Raw genomic sequence first — 15,051 nt, forward strand, 5'->3', positions numbered from 1 at the left:
AAAAAAAAAACACAAGGAAGGAAGAAATATGCAAACATGAAACCAACATAGAAAATCAAAAAGTGTGCATGAAAAAGGCAGAAATACACAAATATGCAAGCAGAACAAAAGAAAGCTAGAATAGAGCTAACTACAGCTCTGTAAATTTTTCCCTTGGTGTTATCTCTGGTTCATGGCAACTGGTGTTTCCTCTATAGCAAACCAACACATTAATATTTTTTTCTCCCGTTGCAACGCACGGGCTCTTTTGCTAGTCTCTCCCTAATAATAAAGCACGGATTGGGTCTCCGGGTTCACCGTCACAATACGTTTTCTTCTTATGTCATAATACGCTTTTACGATTTGTACAGACAAAATCATAATATAAACGAGGTGGTACTAATTTAGGGAACCGTTCGTAGTTTTGTCCGTCCGTCAAAATTTCTGTAGTTTGACACCGCGCTGCTTTGGGCCGGCCCACGCCGCGTTCTCCGCACGCACACGGCACACAGGTCTTACAATTCGTACGTCCGAGGTGGTTTGTCGTGCGGTAGTTTTATCGTTCTCCCGATTCGTTTCTGCCAAAAAAGAAAAAGCAGACGCGCAGAGCCACAATGGGCCGGCCCATTAGGGAACCAACAGCTTGCGCCAGTAAAACGTTTCTAAGAAAAATTAATACGCTGCAAGGACTCGAACTCAGACACTCATGCTAAAGTGTTCAGAAGGCTACCACTAGGCCAAACATGACTTGGTGTTCATTTAGCCACGCGAAATTTCAAATTAAGCGCACAATCGCGCCAGATATTAAGAGGATTTCTTTTTAAAGTGAATATATTTTAGAACACGAAAATTTGCAAAGTTGTTAACAAAAATTTAAACTCGATTTTTTTTCAAAAGAAAAATATTTTTTTTAAACTGAGTATTTTTTAAAACACAAACATTTTTTTAAACTAGGAGGTACTGTTGTGATTATTTTTAGAATTTGCAAAAATTTAAAACTCAAATATATTTTGAACTTTAAATTTGAAAAGGCAAACATTTTTTAAAACATGATTTTTTAATCTATACTTATTAATAAAACTTGGGGAATTTTTGAAATACGCCCACCTGATGCATTGTTTTAATTCAATTTATTAAACTAGGATATGAAGGAATCTTTTTTCTCCATAAAGTCTTCACGTACGACAAGTCTCACTCGCCCAGTGACACCCGTCAAAATGCATGAGAGAAGTCCAACTAAGATTTCATGGTCTATCTGACACAAACTACTCACTTTACATGGTGACACTGACATATATTATTCCAATGCTTTTCCCTATTATATTAGCTAGCCGATTAAAAAAACTTTGTTCAACGGTCTTGATCTTGGCCGGACACGAAGGCGGTTCAACAATCCAGCTGTTGGACCTGGCCAACCTTGGTTAGTGAAAACTGGTACTATGACCACCGGCGACGAGGACGACAAATATGACAAGCAGAAACATGTGTCTGGTGTTATATTGAATGGAAGATGTGGACCTGAGAATGAGGTATTAGTCATGTTTATTATGTTATGGGCATGAGGGTGAGGTCTTTAATCATGCTCAGTGGGTAAGGGCGTGTGAGGGCTGTTTTCACCCGTTGCAACGCACGGGCATGTTTGCTATAATAATAAAGTACGGATTGACTCCTCGGGTTCACCTTTCCCTGATGTTTGGGCAAAGGCGTGTATGTCTGATGTGCAGCAAAGCGACGAAACAATGGTCGATGGTTATGTATCTCGCGGGACTCGACGGTTACAGTTTCGGGAGCAGCACTGTTGCTTGCTAGCATATTTTTTTCTTACATATATGAACTGATGATGCTTTATTTGGTGTTGTTTCCCATGGCAGTACATTATGGCTTTGTTGACGATGATTTCTGCTAATGTGCACAGTTGAGTTTCTTTTTCACTTCCGATTTAAGATAGGTGCAAGTAAAACGATGACTTCACATTGGCTAAATCGCTTACTGTTGTTTATTCTTGTGCAGCAGCTGAGGAATAGACCCGGCAAGGAAGAGAGCTACACCAATGTAGTCGGTGGAATTAACAAGCAAAGTAAATCCTGAAGCTCCTGGTTGTAACAAGAGGTAATTTCCCGTTTTCCATGCACAATGCATTAGTTGATACAGAGTATTTGTGCGTCCAAATAGCAACATGAATTTGGTTTTAGTAGTTGTTTTGAATTCAAGTGTCAGAAAAATTATGCTGCTTCTGTCCTGATTGTACACAAGAGAATAATGATAGTTGAACCTCGGACGGGCATATGTGCTAGAGTGGCGGAAGCTTGTGAAGCCATGGTCTGTGATCTGCAGATATATAGTAGGAACAAGTGCGATTTGGATTTCCTTTTTGTTTGTCTTATGTGTCGCTTTGAGATGGTGAGGCCGAGATATGTGATAATTCTACTGCAAATATTTGTTGCTGCTGTTTTTAGGATCTTGCCGAAACATCAAGTTTTCCGAACAGAAAAATACTGTCATTTTGGCGAAACAAAGAATTTATTTCTAGCATGCTGAAACAAATAATTTATCTCTAGCACTGAAATTAAGTTTCTTACCAACAAGAAAGTATCACTGCAGTATTTTAATTATGTTACCACTAATCATTGGGTTGCTCCATTAGCAGGAAGTCGATTTGTCAGTGAAAACATAGCTGCAAGGAAGCGATATCTCAACTTTGACGTTACTTAAGCTTTTGGATTTCAGATTTAGTTGCCATCACCAAACTGGTATGCAATTGAGTTGCACTTGAGCGCACAAGCTGATTTCTAAATATCGCACAGTACTATAGTTGTGCTCCTCTAAATAGCTTATATTTGAGCAGTCTTGCGGAATAGTTACAGTGAAGAAAAAACTTGCAAGATTGATTTGATTTGCTGGTTTTTTGAGTGGCGCTACCCCTATTAGGCTAAGTAGAAGCACTATACAACGACTAAAGTACACCAGATTACCTTCTCTGGTTTTGTAATTTGTTGTTTGTTATTTTTGGAATTATTTTGGGTACAAGGAAAGAAGTGCCAGAGAACTGCCATCGTTTCGTGGTAAAATTTACTAATGTTGGTATTTCTTTTCAAGATTATATTATTGTTTGCCCATTTGGTCCTTGGATGTTCTACTGATTTTTTTTTCTATTCCTTGTGGATAATTTGCTTCGGATCATCAGACTACCTAGGGAAACATGCACATTCTTTATCTCACCCCCCCTCTTTATCTAAAGATATATTGGGCATCAGTCCACCTGTCATGAGATCTCTGAATTTTGGAGGCATGTTGTATTTTCTGAATTTCTTGCAGATATTATGCTTGGACTCACAAATGCATGTAATGCTTCCGCTAGAGGTTTGTTCTTCGTTTCTTCTATGTTATTCCTCTTTCAAGTTTTTGGTCCTTGAAAAGTAATAGTACTTGCTAGGTTTTCTAGGTTCATTTTTTGTGTGGTAGAAGCTGAATGTATATGGCCTGAATTTACATATCAGAGTGTATGAGTTGATTAAGGGTATGGGAGAGAACAATTGTCATCCTCAAATAACACGCGTCGTCACTAAGTTTCTTATATTTACCAATTGAAACATGTCACTAAGTTGCTACTGATGTCACGGTGTCCATAATGCAGAACACATAATAAGTTAAATCAAGCCAATGATTTTGTTCTTTTAGCCAGAGTCAGGTTCAGAGTTGTTCACACTGAATTTTCTGGGCACATCCATAAGCAAGCTAGCACGTATTATTTAACTGAAGCAGAGGGCGGCTAAGCTATGAATGCTTCATTCTTTGTTCTGAACAAATGCAGCTACGACTTTATATTTTGAAGAACCGGCACCTGAGTGTGTTCTGTTTTTATAGCCTGCAGAGTCTGGAGAGTAAAGCTTGTACATTTTGTAAACCATTTTGTTCCAGTTTCCCTTGGTATACAAGTCTATACTGTATCGGGTTTTGCCATTGCCGAACATGTACTTCTTTCTGTGCTAGACCGGTATAAGTATATTTAGCTCATGTACACATGGCATTTGGATTGAACCAAAGAATTTCATGTTGATGACTACATATATACCTAAACATGGTGGCTTGAACTTGGTTATTATTCTTGGACATGATGCTGGAATAATTCTTGAAGTTTCATATATTCTGCTCTTTCTTCAATTATCAATTAGTTTAATTGCATCCCTGATGGTAGCTTTAGATATGTAGCAAAAGAAAGGGTCAATTACACATTGTTGGGCCCTCACGGCCCAATAGTAAGAAGATCTTCTTTTAGGGGTCGCAGCGGTACGAAGATAAGTTCATGGGTCCTTCCATGCACCTTAACTATTTTGTTTGGGCCAAGCCCAGATAGTAAAAAAAATAAATTTCCCAACCAAGCTACCAACTATCTGTAAAAATTACCAAACAAAAATACCCAAAAAGTTAACACAAAAAACAGTTTAAAAATATTTCAAAAAAATATGTTCGTAATTTTTAAAAACACTTAAAAATTCGCCCAAAAAATCACTTCTTTACTACAAAAATATATTCTTTTCAAAAAAATTTATTTTATAGAGTTTACATTTTAATGAATTTATTAAAAAAAGAAATTTCCATGTTCAACATTTATTAGAATTAGATATTAAAAATGGCGAAAAATGACCCATCAAGCAGGTTCTATCATTTTTATCGCCCGGTGCAACGCACGGGCATTTGTATTAGTCTCTCCCTAATAATAAAGCACGGATTGGGTCTCCGGGTTCACCGTGGCGCCGTTTTTGCAAAATAATGCCTGCATTTTTTTAGTAATTCGGCCCGCAGTCCTCATATTATATTAACTGAACCTGAAGCGATACGAGCGAGAGAAAAGAAAAACAAACCGAGCCACCGGCCCACGACCCTTCCTCTCTCGATCTCATCTGGACCTCCTGCTCCGCCCCGCCCCGCCCCTCACCGCCGTCCGCGGCCGCGCGCCGCCGCCCCCTACTCCGCCGGCGCGCCGCCGCCCCCTACTCCGCCGGCGCGCCTACCCATTACCCCAAGTGCCAACACACCCGCGCCCATCGACTACGGGCGACCCGCGGCCTTCCACCGCCGGCGACGCTCGACGTCACGGCCATTGGCGGCTCCCCGGCCCTGCTACCATGGCGCCTCCGGGACTCCTCCCCGCTCCTTCCACCTCGACATTGGTTTTCCCAACCCCGCCGGCTTCGCCACCAGCCACTCCTTCCAGGCGCACTCTATCCGCCGTCGTCGGACCCATCCGACTGGTTCCAATGGCGAACATCGACGCGATTCACCCGCCCACCATCAGATGCGACAGCAAATCCATAGCCCCTGGCCACCCCCTCCGCCGCCGGCGCCGGTGCCTCGAAGGTCAAGGGAAGACCCTCTACTCGGCCCCCATCGCCGTCCGCGCCGCCGCCCTTTGCCGCCGCCACCACCGCCGTCCAAATCGCCGCCCCCATAGCCGTCCAAACTACTCTCCGCAACACCTCTCCATCCCACAGCTGCCGAAGACAGGGAGGAGGACGAGGCTGGCTAGGCAGGGAGGCCGAAGGTGAAGTGCAGTGGGAGGCACATTGGTTTGTGCAGAGGGAGGTCTATGGTCAGCTCATTGGAATCTCACAGGCCACCACGGGGAGAGCAATCACGCAGGCACATCAACCTCCCCCGCCAGGTATGTTCAATTGAACCTTCACTATTAGTTGAGCTAACCGTCTCCAACAGCAACGTCCCAATCACAAATAATTATTTAGGTTTCTTACTGTGTGCGTGGATGTGGTATTGGAAGGATAGATGGCAGTACTCGTGTGGATGCAACAACTGACTGTTAGTTTGTTCATTCAGAGACTACCACGAACCAGTTTGATTTGTGCTATAATGCTCTTGCAAATAATTATAGATGTTGGTGAAAACTGCAGATGTTGCGGTGTTCAGGAAGGACCGTAGATACAGTAGCGGTCCATCCGCAACCGCGGCCACGGGTGCCTAATCTAAGGCGACCTCCTGTTTTGACATCGTCCTTGGTAGCTGCAAGCGTGGAAACAACCTTGGCAGTGCAGCGGCAGCCACAAGGTTGTTCCTAGACCACTCCACCTCTGAACTGTACAACCTGCTGTGCTTTCTAGCTATTCTATTTATATGTAGCCATACATTGGTACAGTTAATTCATAAACATGATTCAATAGGATTTGATATTTTTTCATGTCTCAAGTTTTTAGCTCTTCCCTCTTGGTGTGCAAATCTTTTAGAGGGAATTTGGTGTGCCAATTATTTTCCTGATTACTGTAGTTATAGTTTTCCTCAGAACACGCACAGTGAAAACATATATACTTGCACGTCAAAATAAATTCTCTCTAAGTGTTATTGATCCTGGTTCATACAAGTGCATAATAAAAAACATCGGTGCCAAAACACAAACAATCAAAAAAGGAAGACCCTCCTAAGGTTGTCAGTTACATGATAATCCAAAAAATTAAAAGAAAGGCAAACTCATTAATTGTGAAGTTTTTGTTGATATACATTTTGACCTTGCCATTCATCTCTATGTCGTCTTTGGGTGGCACCTGATGGATTCTGGCGTGTTACATTGATGAATGTTTATATAAACACACAAAATCTCTCTCCCGTTGCAACGCACGGGTTTATCGACTCTATTTTTTTTTTGGGAAAGTAAATGACAGACGTCATCTCCTTTTCAACCGGAATTCTTTATGGTGGAATAAGGGAACTAAATTTAAGTAAAATTTAACATAGTTCTAATGGTTTGAAACAAAATTAAAAGAAGACATGTTGCTGTCCTGTATTTTGACCATGTATAGGTTTATTCTAGAGCCGTAGCAACGCACGGGTCTTTTGCTAGTAATAATATAATAATAATAATAAAGCACGGATTGACTCCGTGGGTTCACCGTCATAATACGCTTTCTTTTCATGACATAATACGCTTTTACGACTTGTATAGACAAAATCGTAATATAAACGAGGTGGTACTAATTTGAGCCCCCACTTTGTTTTTACCAAAAAAAAGCCTCTATTATTTAAACCAAAACTACCAAACAAATCCTCCGCCTCCTCCCCTGCTCTCGCCATCGCCCGCAGAGCTCCACCCAATCCCTCGCTCGCTCGGTGAGATCCAAGGCGGCCGCGTCTGGGACCGGACCCACGCGGGAGGAGGAGTTCGGCGAGCATGAGCTGGAGGTGGCAGCCATTCTCGCGGACCTGTCGTCCATCGTGCGGGCCAGCAGCAGGAGCAGGCGCGGCCGGAGATCCCCTCGTGGAGCCGGAGCCGGCCGAGGAAGGCCCTAGCGGCTCTGCCGGCCAAGAAGCCCGCGGCCGATAGCCCGGACACCCCGCTCGCCTTCCTCGACGACGACGAGGCGGCGGCAGCGCAGGACAAGGTGAGCCGCCGGGCGCGAGATCTGCACCCGCCCGCCTCCCTCCGCCAATTCGGCCTGCTTCGATTACAATTTCTTGCTGCTCGTTGACGTGTTCCTCCTCTCCCTCTGCCTCCGCTCAGTCGGCGCAGGAGCAGCGCGGCGATTTTGACGAGTAGGAGATGGAGCGCGTCACAAGCACCTTGGCTGCACCCTGAGGTTATCCATCAGGCAAACTGTCATCTCACTGTCGTTCACGATGCTGCTCCCAAGCCTCCCGACGAGATTGTGCGAGTTGCAACTTACATGACGCAGATTCTTTTGCTATACTTCGGAAGCCGGCAATAGCAGCGGCAACGTCGACGCATCCACGGGCTGGACAAAACTTGATTAGCTTATTACTGCATCAATAATTTGTGCCTGTAGGACTCTTTCACAAATCATGTCAATGAGACTAGCAATTTGAAGAGGCTGCTGCACATGATATGAAGATATTGGCATATACAGTCCCAAACATAAGTTTCAAAATAGCAGGTCCGTTGTAGCAGTGAATTTTCCTAATGTACTGTAACCTCATTTGCATCTACCTAACCTTTCATCTTCAATTTTTGTATGCATCTGAGCCCAAGTAGTTAAATAGTACATTAGTGTAGACAAAGAAGAGTTGAGCAACCAGTACGCCATTATAACCACCTTTCCTAACTAGCTCTCTCTGGTTGGTTGAAGGTGTGGAGTTTAGCCCTATTCCGCTGTATGGAAAGCCATGACTTCCACACAGATGATGCAAGAGGAAACAAGCTAGACTCACAACTTTGGTTTTCAGGCATCTTCACCAACAAATATTACCCTGGTACTGACAGGTTGTTAGTATTATATAAGTATACTTGTTCAACCTTTCCATGTGCTGGTCTGAATATCTAAACAAGGAAGCAGGCTCAGTTGCTCACCAACCTACTATTGCTGCCAACAAGTAGCCAGAAGCCCATAGAAGACATTTGCATTGATCACAGAAAAATGAAGTATTGAATTTGTAGGACATTGTCATCCTAATCTGGTTCCCACATATTCAAGATGTGGAGATTAGATCTTTGCTCCAACAAAGCCATGACCTTCAATTTTGTTGTTAATTTAACAGCTGTTTTGATTGTGCCGATCGATCGGCTTATAAGAGCCAATTTGGTTTCTTGTGAACTAGAGCATCCTATTTTTCATGATTATATTAAGAGCTTCCTATTTTTCATGATTATATTAAGAACTCACAGATCTCCTTCACAGCCACACCTAACCTGCACATCATCTAGATTCAAGAGAGCCCTACTACTGCATCCAACCTAAAATCAATGTAAAAACAAGGGAAGTTCTAACCCGATATCTCCGTCTCCTGTGAACAAATTTTAAGCCCGATTAATGGCAAGTGCATTGCATGTGTAAGTAATCTGGGTTGAACGTACTTGAGGTCTTCCATCACTTTTATTACTTGAATAGAAATTGTGCACATTGCACGAACTACCCATTAATGGGCAGCTGATATATATGATGCTTGGTTCATAATAGCTACTTCAGGTTATCCCTTCTGCTATATTTTTCATACTCCCTACTTTTGTGAGATCTGAATTGGTAGAGAAAACAGACCGGGATATTCGGTTCCTACCTAGAGATGCAGTGAGGACTTACTGTATTGATTAGTCATTTGAAGAGTTAACTAGAAAGCATTTAGTATGTCTTCAGTTATGTTGTCGTGGGGCTGTGCACACGATTCACAGACAAAAAAACAGCACCGTGCATTGTTTTTTTACATGCATGCAGCATGTGCAACAAATTTGCTACTATGGACTAAAAACAATCACCAACTAGCTAAATCAACGGACACTCTATGGGAAGGAGAACAAGCATACTAAATAACGCGAAGCAGAGTAATTCCAAGATATTTTGAGAATTCATTGCAGTGGACTGTGTTGTGATTCGATTTTTCTTAACCTTGATAATATTGTCTTGGATTTGAAATGATGGTATACATTTATTCTTCTTCTTTTGTATAGTTGTGAAGACCAAACTTAGAAAATTGTACCGGTTGTGATTTCAATCGAGTTTGAGGCTTCTGTCAAATATAATTATGTTCCCTGCTGATTATAATTTTGTTCATGTAGATGCATGAAGTTTCTTGTTCGTTTTATTTGGAAATAATCTCGATTTATTCTACCGTCTTGATCGTAAAGCGACATTTTTCTTCTGACACTGTTCGCTGGTCACTGTGGTGAACCGAACAGCAAATCAAGGACTTTAGAGCCCGGCCACAGACCTCACGGAGCACCAACGATAGCCTCAAGGTGATTCAGCAGAGCAAGGTGATGAGTACTCAGCTGGCTGGCCAATATCAATGATCTTATCGGCCGGCAAAGCGGAGACGGACGACCACGGTCCCGACCTTGCCAGCAGGCGGTGAGTCTTCTCCCTCTAAAACCTGATCGTGAATGCCCGACTAAGTCCGCTGAAACCTTTTTCACTTTGTCGCCGTGGATAGGAGACAATAAATGGGATCAAGGGAAGTTGGTCGGGCTCCAGCGGCACATGCTTACCACTGCTGACTGTTGCCGGGAAAGGTATGTTGGTTTGATTCTTTCAAGATCCCAAACTAAAACAAGTCACCTGTGACATTTGAATGATGCAAAGGTTTGTTGTCTCTTCCCAAGAAATTGTGTGCAGAGAAGCTACCTTGATTTTACATGCTGAACCTATTTTTGCATAATCAAACACTGACGATAAGAGAGATGAATGTGCAGTATGCTAAATTTGGGTATCCAATTGCAAAAGAATTGGATTATTATTTACATTAGAAGCCAGGTTATCACTATGTATTTTAAATTGATCGCTCATGGACCGCTCAATTGGCCATAAACACAACATAATTCGATCCCTCCCTTCAAATTGGCAACTAAAGGGAAGGTGAGTTAAAATGTCTCAGCCCCTGTGACCTGGCTGGTTATGTTTATATTACATCCAATATTATGTGTACTCATTTGATCTAAGGTTATTTTTAATAACTTGTTTTTTTTGTCACGAACAAATCGATGAACCGGCGGTCCAACCGGTGACAGACACAACGGTTCAGTTGCCCGTTCGGTTTTAAAAAATATAGTCCGATGGTCATGGTGGAAGAACATGACATGAAGTGCTTTGTATCCCAAGAACGACGAGGAGACATGAGCAGCCGGTGGCAGTGCTTCGCACTTCAAGCAGTAGGGATACTTGATCATGGGGAAAGGGAAGGGAGATGAGTTCGTGCTTGCATGATTTTTAGGGAAAGAGCGTGTGTATTGTACTTCTGTGTGCATGAAGTGTTTTGTTTGGGCCAAGCCCAAATAATGAAAATAAAACACTATCTCTAAAACTATTCAAATCCTTTTGCATTTATTATCTTCTGCAAATTCTAAATAAAATTTTGGTTTAGTTATTAAGCTTTTAAATTGTATACAACAATTTCACCGTTTGTATATACCACTCAGAACACATCCATCACTTCTCTTCCACCCGGTGATAGTGATAAGTCGAAGGAGGTGCCATAGAAGGACATGACTGACTTTCTCAACTCTATACTACATGGTCCAAACATCAACAATTCTTTTTCTTTTACCCGATGATAGTGATAAGTCGAAGGAGGTGACATCGAAGGACATGACTATGACTTTCTCAACTCTATACTACATGGTCCAAACACCAACAATTCTTTTTTTTACTGCAGACACAGAGCGTGTGTTTTTTTAAGAGAAAGGTTGTATCAAATTGGCTTTTATTTCAAAAAATGTGAACATTTTTAAATATGTTCATCATTTTTATATTCAATATTTCCTAAAAATGTACCAATTTTTTAAAAAATGTTGCATTTAAAAATATTTTCAAAAATTAAACAAATCAAAATTATTTTTAAATGTGTAACAAATGTGAATTGTAAAAAATCCCATTTGAAAATGATTAAAAAATTCAAAAATGTTACTTTTAAAATAAATAAATATTCATGTTCTCTCGAAAAGTAAAAAAACGATTGACAAATTATTCCATGCACAACTACTCTTTAATCAGATGAAGGATGTTAAGGTGGCTTCTTTAAATCCACACTTCATACTTCGAAAAAAAGAATTGAACATAAGAAATATTGCGCAATCGCACACACAAAGCAAATTTGCTATTTTTTTGACCCGTTGCAACGCACGGACGACAATGGTGGCAAGCAAGAGAAGTGAAATCATAGACTAGGACGAGCAAGGATTTATTTCTCCCGTTGCAACACACGGGCCCCTTTGCTAGTCTATCCCTAATAATAATAATATAATAATAATAATATAGTAATAATATAATAATATATAATCCCTATCTCTCCCTAATAATAAAGCACGGATTGGGTCTCCGGGTTCACCGTCGCGGTGTTTTTGCAAACAAGTCCCTCATCTTTTATGAAATCAACCCGCACTCCATATGGGCATCATCAACCGGGAAGAGGAAAAAAACACGTCGTCGTCCGTCTCGCACACGAAGGAGCAGTCCGTCTCCAACACGAACACGAGCGCGAACTAAAAAAGTCTATCTGTCGCTGATTTTCCCCTCATCCCTGTCTCTTCTGATCTCTCTCGGCTTGCTCGCCGGCACGGATGGAGGCGGAGGTCGCTGGTGTAGGCGCATGGGGAGGTGAGGAGGAGGCGAGAGGGCACGGCAGCGGCCTGGGAACGACGGCTCCAGCGCGGGGCGGACGGAGCAGCTCCGGCGGTGGCGGGGTACGAGGCGAGGACGAGGAAGCAGAGGGGAGGCGTCGCGGTGGAGGAGAGTCGACGGGGCGGCGCTCGCCGGAGTCGGGGCAGAAAGGGACGGGTCGAGGGGATCCTCCCCTGGCGACGGAGCTGACGAGTCGATGGCGCCGGGTAGACGAGGAGGCAGGCGAGGAGGTCCTGGCCCGGTGGCGAGCTTGAGGGGATCGGGCGCGGGCGCTCCTCTCGTGTGCGATGCGTGTGTGTGAGTGGCGGCGCTAGCAGGGGAACGAGGGAGAGGGGGGTCGAGCGAGTGGGTGGATAAGAGGAGATCGGGCAGGCCTCTTGGGCCGGCTAGGTCAGGCCGCAGGTGGGCCTTAAGCGGGCTTCGGCTATGCACTGCTCCCCTCTCTCTTGATATACTCCTTACAGAAAAAAATATAGAGAGACCAAAAGAATCAAGAGAAGAGGCCATGGAGAAGAATACAATGGTGGGATATTTTTGTAAGGCTTTATGGAATGTTTCCAACCCAACAAGAGTGGTTCCAGCAAAATAGGCGAAGTTAAACCCAAAATTATTTAACTTGTGCCAAAGGAGTTTGAATGGAGTCTAGGATTTAGGAGTGTCCAAAAATGTCAAGACTTTAGGAGGAGCCTCGATAAATGGAGAAAGAAATATGGAGAAAGTTTGGAGAACAAACATGAAGTTTGTTACAACATTTTTACCACATGAGTGTGAATTTTGAAAAATTAATTGCCGGGGTAGATTGAAATATTATAGTATGTCTTTTAAAAAATGTTTCTTGAAATTCAGAATAATTCTTTGAATTATCAGTTTTTTTGACAACCAAGATATTTTTTCAAAAATGTGAACATTGCTTCAGTTTTTGAATAAATTTGAAAAAGGGTACATTTTCTTGCATTTGCAAATAAATTTTAAAAATCATGAGATGAGATGTGAACAAATGTGGTCAACCATTGGAGAATATGATTTTTTTTCCCGTTGCAACGCACGGGCGCTTTTGCTAGTCTCTCCCTAATAATAAAGCACGGATTGGGTCTCCGGGTTCACCGTCATCCTTTTTTTTTCACTCTTTCATCCTTTTTTTTCACTCTCCCGTACGTGGCCTCTTTGAGAGGTTCTACGAGGTGGTACTATTCCCCTGCCTCCGCTGTTGAGCGTACGCCCTGCGTTGCATTTGTTTGGCCTGCACCCATCCGCCCCGCACCCGCTTGGGCCTCATGAAGCCGGCCCACCTACACTGGGAAAGGCAAAAACAATGGCGCGTTGTGTCGCTACCAGGGATCGAACTCACAACCTCCTAGGAAATTTCTAAGGCTGCAACGAATCAAGCTAGACAATGTTTCTGTTTAGTACCACCTCGCTTTAGTACATCCCATATCACCAGTTCAAATATGTGTGTGAAAACTGCACCTACGTGAAACCTGGCTACTCGATGGATTATATTGCCGTAATGAGAAAACTCATGCACACAAATCGGCCCAATGACTCCGCATCTCTCAAAAAAATAGAGAAATACAGGAAGGATAGTTCAAGGAAGGATTGAGAATTGTTGAGAAAATTAGGGACAGAAATATAAGAAAGTTAATTCAAGGAAGGATTGCGAATTGAGGACAAGTCAATAATATAGACTGAGATAAATAATAAAGGAAGGAACGGGAATTTGAGGGAAAAGTCAATAATATAGACTGAGAGAAATAATAAAGGAAGGAACCAGAATTGAGGGAAAATTGTGCCAAATTTCCATGATATTCCGTATGTGGAGGCTAATCTCCTACTGTATTTAAGTGGTGGGCTAATATTGAAAGCGCCGACGTAATTGCCGGCAATGAATATATGTTCAAACTTTAAGAAGAAAGTTATGTCCACGACTACATTGGATGTTTTTTTCTCCATTGCATCTTTGGTATGACCGAGTCGAACAACAGATGCCGGTGACTGACATGCTCCTCTACTAGACATCATCACGTATAAACCAGCCTCGCTCAGCCCAGTGGCACCAGTCACAACGCATGAGGAGTGAGACTCAAATTTCATGGTGTTTCCAACACAACTACTTGATTTTTCCTACTATATTAGCCAAAATGATAATAAATCTTTGCCCAACATTCTTAGTCTAGCCAAACATGAAGGATGCTAAACCATCCAGTTCTTAGGCCTGGCCAACCTTGCTTAGTAACAATTGGTAGGGCGGCTATCGACGACGAGGGTGGAAAAGTGGATAAGCGAAAACTTGATTCCGGTGTCATGTCCAAATAGAGGACGCCGACCTAAGGGTGGGGTCTTAGTCATGTTTATTTAGTTAGGGGCATGGAGTTGAGGTCTTACACCATGCGCAATTGGTTGAGTTAGGACTTGTGTTGTTTGTTTGCTCCTGTTGCAACGCACGGGCATTTTTGCTAAGAATGCTTCGACCCGTGGTCAATTTTGCTAGAACCGGCAGTGCGGTTTGTTTCATAGGGGCAGACCCATGCGGAGCCGCGGAGCGGCCAGCGGCCCGACGAGCTGTGCCGGCGAGCGGCGTCGGTGGCGAGCTGGCGAGCTGCGCGAGGGATCTTCAAGAGAGAGACTGCAGGGGGAGCCAACAGTGGGGAGGCGGCGGATCCAGATGGGGGTGCGAGGCGTGGTCGATTGACTCGGGGGTGGGTTTTTTTGTCAAGCGTGTCCACGCGTGGGGCAGAAATCCAAAACGTTTTTTCCACGGGTGGACTTTTCTTCTGCTAGCATTCCATCAACAATGTCAGTTGTAATTATATATATAAATAAAACCTAGACAATCAGTGTGATTATTCTGCACAATGTGTCCAAATCACTCTTTTTTTCCATAACATTAACAATTGTCCTTTGACTGTCTATGTGAACATTCTCTAAAATTTCATTCGAAGTTAAGTCTGGTCTTCTTTGGGTAATTTATATAGCAGAGTCAACAAGAATTGGATGCAGATCCACTATC

At 42.8% G+C, this 15,051-nt stretch overlaps 2 long non-coding RNA genes across 2 annotated transcripts; both read left to right on the plus strand.

Moving 5' to 3' along the window:
- The first annotated feature begins 1,741 nt into the window (after positions 1–1,741).
- Positions 1,742–2,644, plus strand: LOC119354183. Its single transcript, XR_005170684.1, has 3 exons — positions 1,742–1,893; positions 1,990–2,088; positions 2,627–2,644. It is a non-coding gene; the product is annotated as an uncharacterized LOC119354183 (long non-coding RNA).
- A 2,211-nt stretch (positions 2,645–4,855) lies between these two features.
- Positions 4,856–10,747, plus strand: LOC119354184. The gene is made up of 7 exons (XR_005170685.1): positions 4,856–5,641; positions 5,886–7,364; positions 7,484–7,559; positions 7,767–7,874; positions 8,067–8,190; positions 9,608–9,779; positions 9,862–10,747. It is a non-coding gene; the product is annotated as an uncharacterized LOC119354184 (long non-coding RNA).
- The last annotated feature ends 4,304 nt before the right edge of the window (positions 10,748–15,051 follow it).

Source organism: Triticum dicoccoides, chromosome 2A (genome assembly GCF_002162155.2).
Source record: "Triticum dicoccoides isolate Atlit2015 ecotype Zavitan chromosome 2A, WEW_v2.0, whole genome shotgun sequence".
Taxonomy (NCBI): Eukaryota; Viridiplantae; Streptophyta; class Magnoliopsida; order Poales; family Poaceae; genus Triticum; species Triticum dicoccoides.